The sequence below is a fragment of the Gymnoscopelus microlampas genome, assembly GCF_963454915.1.
Source record: "Gymnoscopelus microlampas genome assembly, chromosome: 2".
NCBI lineage: Eukaryota > Metazoa > Chordata > Actinopteri > Myctophiformes > Myctophidae > Gymnoscopelus > Gymnoscopelus microlampas.
In genome coordinates, this window is record NC_139939.1 from 36320884 (window position 1) to 36338482 (window position 17599).

At 42.0% G+C, this 17599-nt stretch overlaps 1 protein-coding gene across 1 annotated transcript in view; it reads right to left on the minus strand.

Annotated features, from left to right (window-relative positions):
- Window positions 1-15593, minus strand: part of fbxo41 (F-box protein 41) — a 74004-nt gene extending 58411 nt beyond the window's left edge. Inside the window, exon 1 of the mRNA XM_084043625.1 lies at window positions 15531-15593. The gene's annotated coding sequence lies outside the window, so the exon portion shown is untranslated. The remainder of the gene's footprint in view (window positions 1-15530) is intronic.
- Window positions 15594-17599: the final 2006 nt, after the last annotated feature.

Below are 17599 nucleotides of genomic sequence, written 5' to 3' on the forward strand. Positions count from 1 at the left end.
GAGCCCCTTAGACGAGCTGTCTTACATCAAGGACAAAGTTGGAAATAAGAATTACATTATACTGTTACATGCTATCTTCTGGATGGACAAAACATTGTGACGAAAATAAAATGTTTATAGAAACAACAAACCATGCCATGACTATTTAAAGAGAAATAATACTACTAGAAAGTTATTAGAGTGAGATACAACTTCATCTGTGACTCAGTTTGTTACAGTTAAAGGGTTTATTTTGTGTGTTTGTTTCACAAACAAGTTGAGGGCAAATGAAACTATTCTGCTGATAATGCAACAAAGTCAATGCAATCGAAATGAAGAAAATAAACTTGTGTCTGCAAATGATAAGTCTGGATGTCAGCTTGAAGGCATCTGATGCAGAGGACTGTGCCAAATGCAGCATGCAGCATACTGTACAGTAAAGGGGCTGTAAAGCAATCTTCTTCAGGGGGATAAAGGGGGGGGGGGAGAGAAACATGCCTACGCCATTCTCCGTGCTGATATATATATATATATATATATATCCGCCCGTGGGGAGGGGTGACCGCGGGCCGGGGGGTGCCGCGACGGGACCCACGGGGGGGAGGAGGGGGGGGGGGGGGGGCGCCACGACGGGACGCGTGCGGGGGAGAAACCGTGCGACAGGACGTGCATTAACCCCAAGTTTGCAACTACTTTCGCCTGCGCCCTTCACCGGGTATGGTCTAGTAGTGTATAATCAATACACTTGCCTTGTATTGTCTAACATGGATGTTTGTAGGCATGAATTCAAGAGGAGGGGCTGCTGATTTTTGACTGTGTAAACACGCAGTCCTAATAGACATCCCTCGAAAAAGAGGCGTGCACTTCCGTTTATATTTACCCCCACCCAGGAAAGGGGGCGTGGCTGTGGAAAGGGGGCATGCCTGTAAAAAAAAACGGTGCTATATTTCTGTAACGTTACAAGATGGAGGCAGTATGCCTTATGGATCACAGGTCATGTTGCATAACGTGCTTGTACAACGATACAAAGTTTTTAACACATGTAATCTGTGTCATGCACAACACATACACAGTCAAATGTGATATGTTTATATCTAATTAATTCTTGTTTTAGATTACAAACTGAAATCAAACACTGACAATGAAGACGAACACAATAAGCAGTCAAATAATGTCTTTACTCAATCAACAGACAGGTAGACATCAGGCACATCTATGGCTGGAGCTTCTAAGGATAGGACAGCTGCTCTATGTATCCTCAGTTTAGGGTTGGGGTTAGGTTTAGATTTGAGGGAACATTATTTAGATATTCATTATTCATTATATTTTGTTGTATGTTCCATTTTCCTTCCTTCTCCATAGGGGGAATCATCCTAATTGGCACACGGGATAATACACATTGTTTTTTATCTTTGATTACTGTTTCTGGTTTTTACTGCAATTTACTGCAAACCTACAATCACTGGTCACAAAACGTGATAATCAAAACTTCACCATGACTGAAGAACTGCTTTCAGAAATACACTCTTATCCAAGAATACCAGTGCATACTTGAGTGTTCATTAAACACTCAAGTATCAAAATGAACCCTTAAGGGTCCATTTTGCTGTGTTCAGGCCCAAGAGAGACGAGCAGGAAAGGGTAAAATGCATCAATTCTGCTTAGCATTCTGCACAGCAATAAGTCTAGTTAGTCAACGAGGACATGCTGCATAATAAACAAGGTAGAATTCAATCGTAGTTGAATAAAAGATTTTGAATGAATGCATTACCAAATAGCTAAATAGAGACTAACAAAATATTTCCTTTATCCCCCACCCCCCCAGAATGAATAATAGCCTAATACTTTATAGCTCTCAAACACTGGTGAAACGGTACTCTAAAGTGTAATCTAGACATTTACATTCAACATATTATGGCAGCACGGGTCCATTGAAATCCTATTTAAAATTCCACCCCTTCCATCTGCCAATGAGGCCTTAGACACCGAGCGCGAACTGTGGTCACCACAGCGAGGAACATAGGATAACTGCTGTCAGCCAATTAGCCAGCCACAGATACCCTCGGTTTGAAGAATCCAATTAATTCAGCATGGTGACTAGCAGTGACTGCCGTCCCTCCCTTGCTTTTCCCTTACAGTGTCAAGGTGGGAAAGGAGCATGTGCCATGGTTGGTGGACCATGCCACGACCCTCGGGGAGCCCAATCCGCGTTACCACTCTCAACTTCAATAAAACAACATTTGCACATATATGCCATCATTACAAAGTTGAAGTTGGTTATGGCCGCTAACGCTAACTTGAAATTCCCTTGTAAATACTCAGTCTGTGTCCTCAGTATTTACAAAACATAGCTATTTTGCCAAATAATGATTATTTAAAACACTTCCAGGCTAAACAGGCTCATGCACAAACGACACTGGGTGCGTGCACGTGTGGGTCTCCATGCGCATCTACTGTAGCTCATTAGTCTATAACAAAACATTACTGAGAGAGAGAGGGGAGAGAGATCTTTACTTGTGTTATAGATCCTTCCTGTGTGCTGCAGGCTACACTCACTGCCCCTATCCTCTTCCATTTTAGAATGGTTGTACTTTTGTGGTTATTTTGGTGAAATTATGCAAAATGTAATATATTGCTCTACACAGCCCGTAATATTGTAAAGTAACCTATTAATTTAAAATGACAGCAACTAATATGTAATATAAATGATTACATTTTGAAAGTAACACTAACTTGCCAAACAGTAACACTGCACACAACATTTTTCATGGCTACTAGTATCAGTGGCAGCTGTGAGAAAAGAAGCAGTATCATTAGACTGTGCTTGCACATTTCAGTCTGTTACCTCTAGAATTTCAGTTGCTTTGTTCACCAAGTACATTAGCTGTACAGTCATTTGTGTTGGTGAAAGTGGTACAAGACCATATCATCACTCATGTAGTTGTGACGCAACTAAGGAACATGACAAATGGTACATGGGAATATATACTGTATGTACACTGGTACTGAGGGCTACATGGAAGCTGAACAGGACATGAATGCAAGAAATAGAATGTGAGCACACTATCGCACAGTAGTCCCACACACCGTATATTGAAATAATAAACACACCTTGTACTCATAAAATGTCATCCTTTGGTCTATGTACTGTACAACGGGAGCCACATAAGATCATGAAACAGTTATTGTATACCGAGTCTGAGAAGGAAAATCATTAAATAAATGAAATATAAACATTATTTTACAATATTGGAAATGTAGTGGAGAGAAAGTAAGTAAAGTAAAAAAAAAGTATCCAAAAATTCAAATACTCAAAAATGTACTTTAGTGCAATTCTCAAGTAAATGTACTTTGTTACTGTGCACCACTGGCAGTGGGTCAAGCAATGCGCACCCACTTATTAAAGCAGAGGGATTTCAGTCACAGTCGGTGGACTGCAGACAGCAGGATTTTCCATCTGTTTTACACGGCTAACTGAGGGATTTAATTGGGCAGCAGGAAGGAAGTAAGGCGGCTTGGTGGCCACGTGTCATGTCCTGCCAATGGAATGCAGCTGTGGTGTCCCAGAGGACCGACTTTAATGTCTCAATATAGACGGGCAGATAGGACTGCATACAGACAGACACAAAAACAAACCGAGAAACAAGGACAGACGCGCAGACGGGCACATAGTATAAACACTATCGGCTCAAGTTAAGAAAAACAGACACTGACAAACACACATAGGCCAACATTATATAATAGAGAGACATCCCCATGGCAAGTGCAGCATTCACTTATCTTTAACTCTGCTAAGGCGATGTACTGTAACTGTCCTTTCTGTTATTCAGGATAATAACCTATACTGTAGGAAACTGGCTTCATTGTTAGACATAAGGGGAAGGTTGGTGACAGAGAGAGAGAACATGAAATGTAAAATAAACTTTGCAAAACGGTGCTCAAATACAACAGGTGCACAAGCATCATGCTAATGCGATGCAGTTGCTCCTCGGACAGAACTACATTACTTCTAAGGAAAATGGGCCGGTAAACCACGTGGAGAGCTACTTAAGAGAGGTTTCCCTCCCCCTGGAAATGATTCCATTAGAATGGTGGAACGTTAACAGCCTCTGTGATCTTAATCCTAATTATTGTTATTTATTGTCTGAGACTGACTACCTTAGCCATTATGTGAGCACCAGGAACGTCAAGCTGTGTAGCCAACTGCATTTGAGCTGCATAGATTAGGACGCCATTATTAAAAGGAGCCTAATGTCTACTATTCTGATAAACATTCATTCTGTATACATGCATGTTTCATTTCGGGTTGGGTATGTAGGTCATGATAACTGTAATTCAGCCGTAGGCTACACCGTTAATTAATTCTTATTTTTTAATTAACTAAATAATGATGTCGGCTAACCAATTGCGAAACTGTACATTAGTGTCATTCCTAATGTACAAGTGATGATGGTGACCGATGATGCTGCACTAAAAGACCACTTGAGGCTTTGGGTAAATTGAGGAAAGGAGTATGCAATGACATGCAAGACATGGGTCGTCAGCCGTTTTTGAACTCATGAAACCGACATACTGTACTACCGACAGAGCCATCAAGATAACCCAGCTTTCAGAAAGCAATCAACTGACTGCAAAGATTTGGAAGCCTAATTTCCACTTCTTTTGAAAATCAGTTATTTAAGCAACATGGTTGTACAACAAAGATTAGCCCTAATGACTGTGTAGCGTTCATGACTGTATTTATCATATTGCTTACAATGGCCGATAACATCCCCCTAATTAGCTCCTTTGTTCCCTTTTCCATGAAGGACTGTGTAGCATCAGAGTGAATCTCTCTGGAACAGCCTTTGAACGGAGAACCTAGTTTTTAAAGACCCCTCATTGACCAACTCTAATAACCTCACTTTTATTGTCTGCTTCTGCTCTATCAGCTTTCAAACAGTCAATGGAGACCTTAATGATAGGCCCATAAAGTATAAGTAGTACTGTAAGAGGGCTCACAGCAGTAAGGGATTCTATCTGGCACTGGTTCATTACAGTAAAGCCTGTGTCTCGATATTGGCAAGAATTCCCATGATTTTAAGCCTGGTTGCAGATCAGTGACCGAAGACCATCGAGGTCAGCATTAATTATCCTTTAATGTGAAAGGGCTCAAATTCCCGATTTTGCCAACCAAAAGCCATCACACCCACCGTCCACTCCAGGTCCGCCACAGAATCAATGTTTGATTTTATCAGCCGACTCAAAGTCAGAGTTGCGTATAGTTATTATTGCTCAAAGACTGAAATCTGCGACAGCTGCCAAAGACCACTCGCCAAGTCTTAAATACCTTTGTCTGCAACGACATGTTGCCAAATATGAAACAAGCTTAAAGGGCTTGAATCAGACAGACATAATAAAATAAATAAATTAAATAAAAACTCTTTACTTGAAACTGAAACAGGCTGCTCCCTTTGGCTGCTATAGTCTGCTGGGTGCAAGTAACATGTTTTGATAGATATGGGATGGGGAGCCAGTGGGAGCAACAGCAGAGGAGGGAGAGAGCTGGCTTATTTTGAAGCACTTGTTTTTGAAGTGATAATAAATAATCCTTACACCACTTATTTATCAGTAGCAGCTTTAAGAGCCCGGGGACATCGATAGTAGTAGGCCTACTTTAAAGACCAGCTGAAATGGCTTTTTACAACCATATCGTGAACCTATAGTGAAACAGGGGCTGGGTGTCTCAGCCAATCACAGTCTCAGCCTAAACCGTGCCTGTTTATATTATAACCCGTTGATTGTAATAACTTACGTTATAAGTACTGTGGTAACAGGTACCGCACTGGGTACTCCAACACCAGACCATCATTTGTAATGGGTCAAATAACATGGTCTTGAAGGCTATTTCATTACAGACAGCAGTGTCTATAAAGATTCTGTCCAAGGACTGTGTTCTAGAGCTTGGTAGGCAGGGTGAGAAAATGGTCTGATGTGGCTGTGCCTAGGCCGGTGGTGTGTGATGTCTGATATACGTTGGAGGGAGCATAGCTTGGAGGTCCAAGGGGAAGTGATGGGTGTGCATTTTGTATAGGATTGTAGTAGCGGCAGACTGTCAACTGTGACGAAGGCTGGGGATGGTACGTTTTGTACAGGCAGTGTCATGGTCCACTCCGATTAATTTTTCAGGGCCTTTTTTCTGAATGTTGTCAAGCAGGCTGAGATGAGTATGTGGAACACTCATACAGCTCAGTGAGGCATATTGACACAGCAGCTTTTCTCCTCAGATCTCCCAGTTTCTGACCAACCCTGATGGAGATGTTGGTCAGGTGTTTCAACATAAGACAGCTTGCGGTCTATTGAGACTCCCAGGTCAATAATTAGGGATATAAATAATTTACTGTTTGATCATTAACCAACATTAGGAATTTTGACCGATATAACACTATCAGTTAAACAGGAAAACAAATGTATATATATATATATATATATATATATATATATATATATATATATATATATATATATATATATATATATATATGTATATACACACAAAACATGAGTAACTTCGCTGAATGGGAGTATGCTCCAAGGGTTGACGTTCCATGCTGCTTTTAGTTTTAATTGGATAAGGCAATTTCTGTCCTTAAAGTAACGCTTGGAGGCAGCCTCCATGTTGTAAAGCTTGCACAATTAAGGAAGTTAAACAAGGTTCAGTATTGGCAAGCATTCATTCCCTGAAGAAGACCTTTCCAAGTCGAAACGTTGGTTTTCATTTAAATAAATCCTGCATTGTGGCTACGAGTGTACAGCCTTTTCTTTACTTTTATCAGTATTGACAAGCGGCAACTGCTGTGGGATTTTTATTACAAAACTATACATTTTTGCAAAAGCAATCAAATTATGTCCTGATTGAATCATATTTTAGCCTTGCATCAATCACAAATTGTGTAGTTTGATGACTGATGCAATAAAGTACTACTGTATGCACGACATGCAACTAGAAGATTGAAGTGACAGCAAACCAGCAGCTTCCTCCAGCGTGTGTAGGAATTAGGAGATCATTTTTTCCCCCTACCGGCTAGAGTGGTGGATGGTCTCCATAATTTAGTTACCACCTATATTAACAGTAAGTGAGACCCTCAATTCCTATCAGATTCATTTAAAAAGAAAATCCTATATACAATATATCTTGAACCTTTCCTGTCCTTACTTTTTAATTAAGTTATAATTTTCTAAAATAATCTGATCAACCAAATATTGCTGAATAGTAATATACATTAGACAGCATCAGTGGATTGAGTAAGCCAAGCCATATTGAGAGAAGACAGCAAGACACCACATAGAGTCTGAATATGTGAAATATTACTTAGGGTCTAAAGCATGTTTCTCTTTGCAATGAATTGAGGGTGTTAGTGCCATGAATATGAATTACCATCTGTGCATCTTCACCAGAGAGAGACCTGTACTCTAAACTTCTAACAACTCTGCGGTGCAGTCTTTCCAATAGAATTCCATTACTCTGCACAAAGTACAACACATCCATCAACTAGCCATGGCCCCTGGGGCCAGTCTAATGCAGTACAACATAAAATCCTCAGTGTTCATTTCACGTTAAGTGAGAAAACTTTGGTCAGTTTTTACACTTTCAAATAGTATTTTCCCTTTTGGATGGGTATGTTATAATGCAGTGGTTCTCAAAGTGAGTCCGGGGACCCTCAGGGGTCCTTCAGAGGGTTCCAGGGTGTCCCCAGCGAAATGAGTGACAGTTTAATTTCACTATTATTTCACCAGCTATACTGTATGTTAACCCAATGAGAGAATGTACAAAGGATGGATTATTCAGATCATAGGTTTTACTTGCAGTTGCAGAATTCTGTACTCAATCTAATTTAATGACACAAATCTTCTCTTATGGGGGTCCCTGGTACAACATATTTTCAAATGGGGGTCTATGGCCCAATATGAAAGTAATTTAGGCCCCACTCCTTTGGGGTATTTTTTTGTCACTATACATTTGCACAATATTATGGGAAATGATGGGAATTTACCCATCCTCAAGGTCCAATATGGGTGACGAATAAATGATCCAAGAATTTGCAAATATTTCAAATCACACTATCAATTTGGTGATTTCTCATTCATACAGGTTAATGCTTTTATTCGTAGTGGAAGATAGACACAATATGACCAAAAAAAGAGTTAAGCCATCTCCCCTTAAGCTGCTAGCATTACCACTATGTATGTCAATAAAGTACTACCCATTCTGATTTTATTTCAAAATAATTCTTTACTTGGAGAAGTGGAAATGTTCTCAGTTCAAGGTTCTTCAGACCCCCTATGTTTGCATCTGCCATGTTCTACAACAAGAGCTACTAATTCCATGTGCAAGGATTTGACATAACTACTTGCCTACAATTTACCAACTATACACATAAAGCATTCTAAGTATGCTTATAATGCATTATAGACATAACATGACATTATAGACACTTCATAGGAAGTGTTAATAACGTATTAGCTTCCAACAGGATGCATGGTTGTTAATGTACATATTAATATTTGAGTAGGGATCGGAATTGTGACTTCTGCTATAAAGGTCTCTCAATCACTAGGGTCTAGGCCTGTGCTGCCATGAAAACATTAGCTGAATCCCGCCAATGTAACAGGCAACAGTACATTTCTAAACTCAACAGTACAGTACAGTACAATAAATACATGGTAAATGGTGCATTTATATAGCGCTTTTATCCAAAGCGATTTACATTGATTGTGCCATTCACCCATTCACACACACATTCACACACCGATGGCGGAGGAAACCATGCAAGGCACCAACCTGCTCATCGGGAGCAATTAGGGGTTCAGCGTCTTGCTCAAGGACACTTCAACACTAACTCTAGGGGAGCGCCCCAGCCCGGGATCGAACTGGGAACCTTGCGGTTTCCATTTCACTCTACCCGGCCACTCTACCCCTGAGCCACTGCCGCCCCTGTACAGTACAGTACAGTACAGTACAGTACAGTACAGTACAGTACAGTACAGTACAGTACAGTACAGTACAGTATAGTATAGTACAGTACACCAGCTGTACAGTACAGATTCCTCTCTAAACTGGAAGAGAGTTTTAGTGAAATCTCCCCAGGCCTGCTAAGCTTCTCCATGGCCATGTCAAAGTGTGTTAGTCCAGAGTAAGCTGCAGTATGGGACTTCAATGACAGCCAGAGCATACAACCTCAAGGTCTCTCTCACCTGACAGTAGAGGGCGGGCCGAAACTACTCATGCTGAACAGCATTCAGAGCACGTTCCCTTATGACAGACAACTACAACTTTCATCCCAATGGGTAACAGTGGTGGTATAGAATACTTAGTTGACAACAGCTAAGGATAAAATGGTTTGGCGGATTTATATCTCCAACAGACCGGAAGGCAGAGTTTATGTTTTCGCCCCTGTACGTGTGTCTGTGTGTCTGTCAACCAAACAGGTCTTCCTCAGCGGTCATTTTACTTTGCCAAATTGTATATACCTGCTATACCAGGTCGCTTTACGTTTAAGTCTATTCTGATTGGCTATAATTGAATTCCAAAATTTGCTGGTGGGACCTATTTTACTTCAGAAATTGTCCCAAATTGACTCACCCTTTGTCACATTTTGACCCACAGGAGCAGTCCTAATGTCACTGTTTGTTGTAGAAACATTATTTTATTTTTTGTATTTCTCCCAGTTAGGTACAAATTATCTCGGGAGTCATGTGGCAATGAGTTTCAAACAGTGTTTTGATACTCCACACTGTCTGCCTGTAATTGGCTTCCAAAATTTGTGGGAGGGGCTTATTTCTTACAAGAAATGCCATACATCATGAACGCAACATCCAATCAACCCCACATTGGAACCGCATGTGGAGGGGCCTCTACGGAGCACACCTCCAAAAGCACTTTCACTTCTGCAATAAATGTGTGATGTTGTATGTATGTCATAAAAACATTGTATGCACTCGGGTTTCCTCGGGTTGTGACAGCTGCAACCAACAATTTACTAGGCAAATCCGGACTGGCGGAGATAAGCGCTCTGCAGAGCACCCCTTTCTAGTTTGGCCTTTATTTAGTTTTGACTTAAATATGGACATATTTATCATTGTCAGTGATGTTGAACACTGCGCATCCCATGTCTCTGACACTATCGAAAAGGACGCATTGAACTCAACATCGATGCGTCCAACTTTACCCTGCTAAAGCTCCATTGTGAACAACAAATCCATGTTGAAATCATTCCAGCGGATATTGTCATTTTTTGCACTCAGTTGCATTTCTATGAGTAACAAACGTCGACATAACAAGGATTTATTATCGTAGACTCAATTGTAACACTTTGATCGTTAATAATTCATAATAATAATTCAAAGATATAATTCATAGAGGTATAGATACACAACCATTACTTGCATAATGTATGTTCTAATATATTTGTTTCTTTGAATATTAATATTAGATGATGCATGCAGCTTTAAAAAGTTAAAAGGTTATTAATGTTATTAATAAACTATATTAATGTCATGGCATCACAACAACAACCAATAGACACAGGAGAATAATAAGGCTATTAAGGATAGCACATCTCTGCATGCAGTGACCCAGAATGTCCATGACTAGTATGACTCTGGCCATGCAGGATCAAGATGGAATAGCGAATGAGATGACAAATGTTGGCCTGGGAGCGAGCCCATTTCCCTGCCTCTTTACTGCCTACTATTGATCCAGGGGGCTGTGTTCACAGAAGCAATTATCCTCCATTACCCATGAATCATCATCACACGCTAACATACATATTCGCAGACGATCTCTACGAAACGCTCAGAAACACTGGCTCCTCATTCTTCCATTTTCTACATACTGTAACAGGCCTAACATCGATGAATTTTATACATTGGACAGAACATGGCTACCAATTTACAATCATCATCATCATCATCATCACTGCCCGTTATACCCGTTGGCAAGTAGGGCAACAACAAGATCTTCCACGCCACTGTCTGTCTGTCTTTGGGCATCACCATTTCACAAAGCCTCTTCCACATTACAGATAGTCCCTTGTTGGTTGAATCCCGACAGACTACATTTCAAGGGGAGTATTTCTATCGGTCAGTCAGACAGACCGTGACTTGCCAACATCCTGGCAGGAGTATGACGTCTGCTCTATTGAGATTCTCCTCCTCCTGCCTTCGTGCACTCATCCCTGAGACAGGTCACTCATTAGTTCCTGTCTAGACATCCGTCCAGTCCTGTTGTACTCTCTTTCTGACATGTAGACTTAGGCCCGACATGCATGTCTACAGGGTGAGGGAAGCACAGAGCCAGGGTACAAACACAACATGACAACTGCATTGTGGGGAATGGTAGGTCTAATGCCTTCCTGGGGCTGGGGACAATGGTGCGAAAAGTGGTGCGAAAAGCTATTTCAATAAACAAGCGACATAAAGAACAAACATCCCAGGAGGTGGTGCTTGCATCGATGAATGGCTCCGTCTTATCTGCATCAACACTGCAAAGGTCAGTCAAGCCAATGAACAATAAAAATGGCATGCTAGCAAACACTCACTGGGGATTATTACACAGATCAGCAAAAGTGGACAGTCAACGCCTCTGATGCAAACAACACCATAGTGAAAATATGAATCGATGTTTCACTACGAGCTCTATCTGCATTTCTTGCTGATACTATCTGATATCCATAGATAGAATTGAATTGACTGAGCACAGGGTGCCTAGTGGCTCAACCAATTAATGTATCTGTGTACTAGCTAGGGCTAGTACACAGAAAGGTTCCAGTTCCCGTTGTCTGCTCACTTCCAAGTTCTCTCTCCTGATTGGATAAAATTGATTTCCATACTTGAAAATGTTTCAACCCCCTAGGTGGGGTTGGCGAAAGGGCCTTTCTGTGTGGAGTTTGCATGTTCTCCCCGTGTCTCCTAAGGTAGGTACCTCACAAAAACCCTGATGGAGGGGAAAGAACTGGTTGGAATAACATGTTCCTTCCACGTGCTAGGTCCTACCGGGGAAACTCCCCCTGTCAGGTGATAAGAAGTGGCTCGCAAGCTCCTCATGCATCGAAGGAAGCATGAGCTCAGCTCTGGGCTCTCCCTAGGCTGGCAGAGGGAGAGTAGCGGCCAGGATTACATAGGCAATTGGCACTAGGTGAAAAAATGGGTTACAAAATCGTGGGATAAAAATGTAGACACAAAAAGTAAATGCTTCTGTTTACTAAAGAGCTGGACAGACGGGGAGATCCCAGTTACTGAACAAAACATTATGATAACAATATCTGAACATATTAACAAAAAATATCACTTACTGCACCTTTAACTTGGCACTGTTCCTAAATAAATTCAAAGGTTCAAGGTTTGAACAAAGCCTGAATCTACAAACCCAAATAAATAGCTTTGGGGCCAGCCCTAGTAGTAGGGCTGCACACTGAAAATCGATGATTCAAGTAGTAAGTCAGAGATCCCTCAGTCAACGGAGATTCTTTCATTTGAGTAGTCACTCAGGTGGTGGGGGTTTTGCCTGTTGATTTCTTCCCAATAGTGCCATAAAGTCAATTTCACTTACTTCTAAGTTAGTCTACCTACGGGGCAAATCGCTGCAAATAATTGTTCTTGCAGGCAGTGTGAATTTACCTTCCCACATGTCATACCTTTATTTCCTGTCTCACTCCAGTACAGTAAAATAAAACAGAAAATCTTTAGAAGTCATCAAAATGACATCCAAAGCGTAGATAGAGGTTCAGAGATTATTTGGCAGAGCACATGTCTGTCTGTTGTCTATTCATCGTTGATGAGAATCAATCCACACTGAACAGTGTGAACTGAACTGCTAAGCCACCACACTGACCTGTTATCTGCTGGACGACAATGAATATGAACCAATATATGTACCATTACATCTCTAACAGGCAAACACACGTTCATGCTCAATGAACACACACGCACACGCACACACACACACACACACACACACACACACACACACACACACACACACACACACACACACTAAACATGGTACAACAGGCAATAAAATATTCAATGGGACATGCAGTTCTATGAACAATCCTTTCAAATGCCACTGCTGCCTGACAATAACTCATGGGAGATTCCTCAGGGACCAATGTCATTTATTTAAACACTGGTGGTTGGAACAGTGGAGGGCATGCTACTGAGAAGCAGGCTTGTGACCAGAAAGTCACCGGTTTGAGTCCCTGAAGCAGTTGCTGGAAACATCTGGCCCGAGGAAACTAAGTGAATAAGAAATATTGCCCACTGCTACCAAATCGACCGGGGCATCCCTTTTCTGGACATGTCATTATAGGCAAACATTTAGGGAAAATAGCAGATCTAAGCTCACAACAAAAGCTTGTAGATCGTCTATTTTTACCTAGAGAGAGGTGCAATTTGGTGGTTAAAGGTCGAGACATCTAGACATCTAACGTCTAGTCAATATATTCTAGAAAGGGACACAGACAGATATTTGGATTTTCGGTTGTTCTGGACAACCACTGGTCCAACTGAATTCCTACTCGGCACATCACACCCTAAGGTCCTCTGCAATACAAACGACAAGTCTTAAGTTCTTGGGTGGAGGACAGATACACAGACAGAGATTCTGTGCATTTATACATATAATATACATAGATCAGGGGTAACCAACCGTTCCATCAATAACAGTTGGATTGGTGGTTCTGGACAAGCGACTGATCCGTCCGACTTCACACTGAACACGGACAGTTCCTGTGCGAAGGACAGATACACACACGCAACTCACACGCTCACAGAGATTGGAGTGATTTATTTGGAGGATAAAAGTTATTGGCACCCCAACATTGCACCCCTCTTGTGTCGTGTTGGACAAATCTGAAACATACCGCCTCAATCTTGATCTCAACTGTGTGTCATTTATAAACTCTCTGAATTAAATTTACACTGAGGATTTTCACTGTGTACCTTCTCTAGTTCTCCTCCTTAACTTGACCATTGCCAAACTGCTTTCTCACTGTCTTTCACAACACTGACGAACGATGTAGCCAGGACAGTAAAAAGTTGTGCACAACATGCAGCCATGTTACTGTATGAACATATGAATGAATGCAAGCCCAAATACAAGATCTCTCTCTCTCTCAGGCCCGGCGCTAGCCGAGACAACGGTGGGGCGGGTGCCTGTATTCTTTTTACGACAGCAGCTGAAGTCTTTGTCATGTCTGTCTGTCCTCCTGGTACACACAACACCACTGACCACTTTCTTAACACACTGAGGAAGGCTTGACACCAAAACGCTATTAAATAAAAAGTACCAGTAGGTTTGTTTTTTTGACTCGCAGTCTTGACTTAGGGGGCGAGATGGTCCGGTTGAGGGGGCGTCGCCCCCTCACGCCCCCCTGTGACGCCGGGCCTGGGTAGAAGACATCTCTCAATGGGTCTGGTCTTTAAGATACTCAGAGGATCAGTGCCCAGATAGATGTCAAACTACTTCTCTAGAGTGAGTGATGCCCAGCCCATCATGGGCATAACACCAGAAAGAGCTCATCTGACCATAAAGCCATGCAGTCATTTCAGTGTGACACAACCATCAATGGAATATGCTGTGGGATCCAGCTAACCAGCTAATATCTTGCCTATAGGGCCCCAAAGGGCTAGCAGCTCTGAGGATTGGTTACCAAAGCAGTAGGCGTAGGTTTGTTAATGGCAATTCTCGATGCTCTTCTATAGCCCCAAATTGGAGTTAAATGTCACAACACGTTTCGGTAGAAGGAGATCTCCAATTGTCTGGCAACTTGAATGAGTCTCAGTTGCTGCACGTTACAGTACAGAGGACTTTTGCCACTTGTCAAGAACATCGAACATCTGTTTGAATGGTCAACCTGCAGGCAGCAGAATTTGATCTCATTCTCCTGAAACAAACCACATGTGACTGCCATTATCCTTCCAAGCGTAGACCTGCTGGGTGAGTTATTGGCTGGCAAAGTGTCTCACTTCAGCTTGAATGGTCTGCCTTTTGTCACATCTTATACTGCCAGAGCTAAGCACACAGGCATGAGAGAGAGAGAGAGAGAGAGAGAGAGATGGGGGGGGGGGGGGGGGGTAGGTTGCTGCAAGTGCATAATATCCATGTGATCATGATTTTGTGTGTGTATGCTTTTGTGTAGTGTATAGTTAAATCAGGCCCAGTAACAATCAGTCATACTTTGGCATGCATGCAGTGTGGTCACACTGCAGTTTCCTGCTCTGTCAAATTTGGCAACCTTGTTTCAAAGAGCTGACTCTGACATATTAGGCTAGGCCTACAGCACCTCAGTTTGAACTCTCCCAGGGGAGCATCCTTCAAGACCAGCCCCTCAGGCTCACAACGTGCGCGGGGTAAATCTATACCGAAATACTCTATGCCCCCTGTTTTAAAATGACCGCAGCAAGACTGTAGTCGTGATTATCTTTGGTGAACGAACCATGCCCTACTTTATTCATGAAATGATGTTAGACGTAGAATTAAAATAACAGGTATCAAAGAAGGCGTATTTCACCTAAATCTGGATCATCCACGCTTCAAGCTATCCAGAGTAAAAGGCCAGTCAAGGTCCCCTTGCATCTTCACAAGCAGAGCCAGGCTTTCTGATGAATGCCAACTGATTATTACCAGAGTCAGTGACAGTAAACAATCTGCATTGCTATGGGTTATTAGTATTCATATTTGCCCTGCACCCGGATGGATCAATCACATTCAACACATGAATGATGTGGGTGTGGACGAGCAGCATAACCGAACACATCAATGGATTAAAACAAATGTAACAGCCTAGCTTAATAACAAGCCCAATAATCACAACGCATTAATTTATTACTGACGCCCATATCATGCATATTGGCTCAAAAGGAATTGATCACGTCCAGAATTTCCCTGTCGCTCGCATCCGCGTCATTTAAACCTTTGCATGAACCGCAGAGTGGGCAGTGTCCACGAAATGACCATTCTACACACATGTAGTACACCTCACAAGGACATGCACATACGTAAAAACACACGCGCAATGTATCAAGAAAAAAAAGCCGTTTCTCACCTCGTAATCTTCTCCCCATTTTTCGCTCCAGCCCAAGGAACCGCTCCAGCACTCCGTTGAATGACGTCACGCGCCCCACTCTGCAGCAGAATCCACCGTAGGCCTGCAGTACCGTGCAGTACCGACAGGGACAGAGGGGAGGGATGGATGGATGGATGACAGACAGAGAGAGACTGACACCAAAGTAACCTCTCTGCTCCAGACTCAGAGAGAGGATTTGTCAGCAGTGTTGTTAGATATGAGGACCGAGACGAGAGTGATGCACAGGCTACCCGGGGGCTGGGGGACAATGGAGAGAGAGAGAGAGAGAGAGAGAGAGAGAGAGAGAGAGAGAGAGAGAGAGAGAGAGAGAGAGAGAAGTGTGTGTGTGTGTGTGTGTGTGTGTGTGTGTGTGTGTGTGTGTGTGTGTGTGTGTGTGTGTGTGTGTGTGTGTGTGTGTGTGTGTGTGTGTGTGTGTCTGTGTGTGTGTCAGAGAGAGAGAGAGAGAGAGAGAGAGAGAGAGAGAGAGAGAGATAGAGAGAAGAGAAAGCATCCCATTTCCTCCCATCCTCTAGGATTGTCAATTGGCCAAAGCTTTCTTTATTTAACATCCTCTCAGCTGTCAATCACTCAACCACTAACATGTGTTTCTTAATTTTAACAAAAGTAATGATACACATGTATATTTTTAAACATTTACCTACATTTTCAACACAATTTGCCATTAAAGGACACAAGATGTTTGCATGGTTCTGCAACAAACAGCGAAATGTGTCACATTTGTGGGGGCCCCCTATTAGTCTGAGTCAATTCGCTTTTGATTCTGCATTGTGTAGAGGCCCCTCAACGTGATTCAAATTTGGGGCAGAGTTCGGGCTAATACTTTAATAGTCAGTTTGGAAAACAGTACAGTAACAAAAGCTATGCTAATAAAGGATAACTCAAAAAGCCCTGGGCCTTGTTTCCATTGTGGTCCATTGTGCTCAATTGATCATCAAGACATACATACATTAGATATCAGCAACAACACTAAAAGCAATACTAGATTTACAGAAAAATAAGTGGTGGGTGGGTGAGTGGCAGAGAATGACACTCCCACGAGACTCCTTCTGTGGAGTTCGTTGAGGGAGTGTGTTGTTTGACAACAACTCTGGGGGCAAAATAGTGGGGAATAAGATTACCTAAGTCCAAGTATAATTTAAGGACAGACATGTTTTTAGGTCAGTTTTAAAAACTGACCGGAAACAACCTCGAACATGGAAGAAACCCGGCCACCAAACAACATCAGAGCCCCTCAGGGTTGTGTTCTGACTGAGCTAGCCACAAGTAACTCTATGCTAAACTGATATCTGGCATCTAGAGTTGCAATACCAAACCTTGACAGCCCATTCATCCAAACAGAAAAGTCCTATCTGATTGTATTAAACAACGTTAAACTCACCAAGATGGCAGCTGTTTGGAAAGCTTGGATTATCCTCTTTGTATCTGTCAAGTTTTTTTTTCATAAAAATCCACCGCAGACATGTTATGAGCTACTTTCTGTCAATACATTCCGT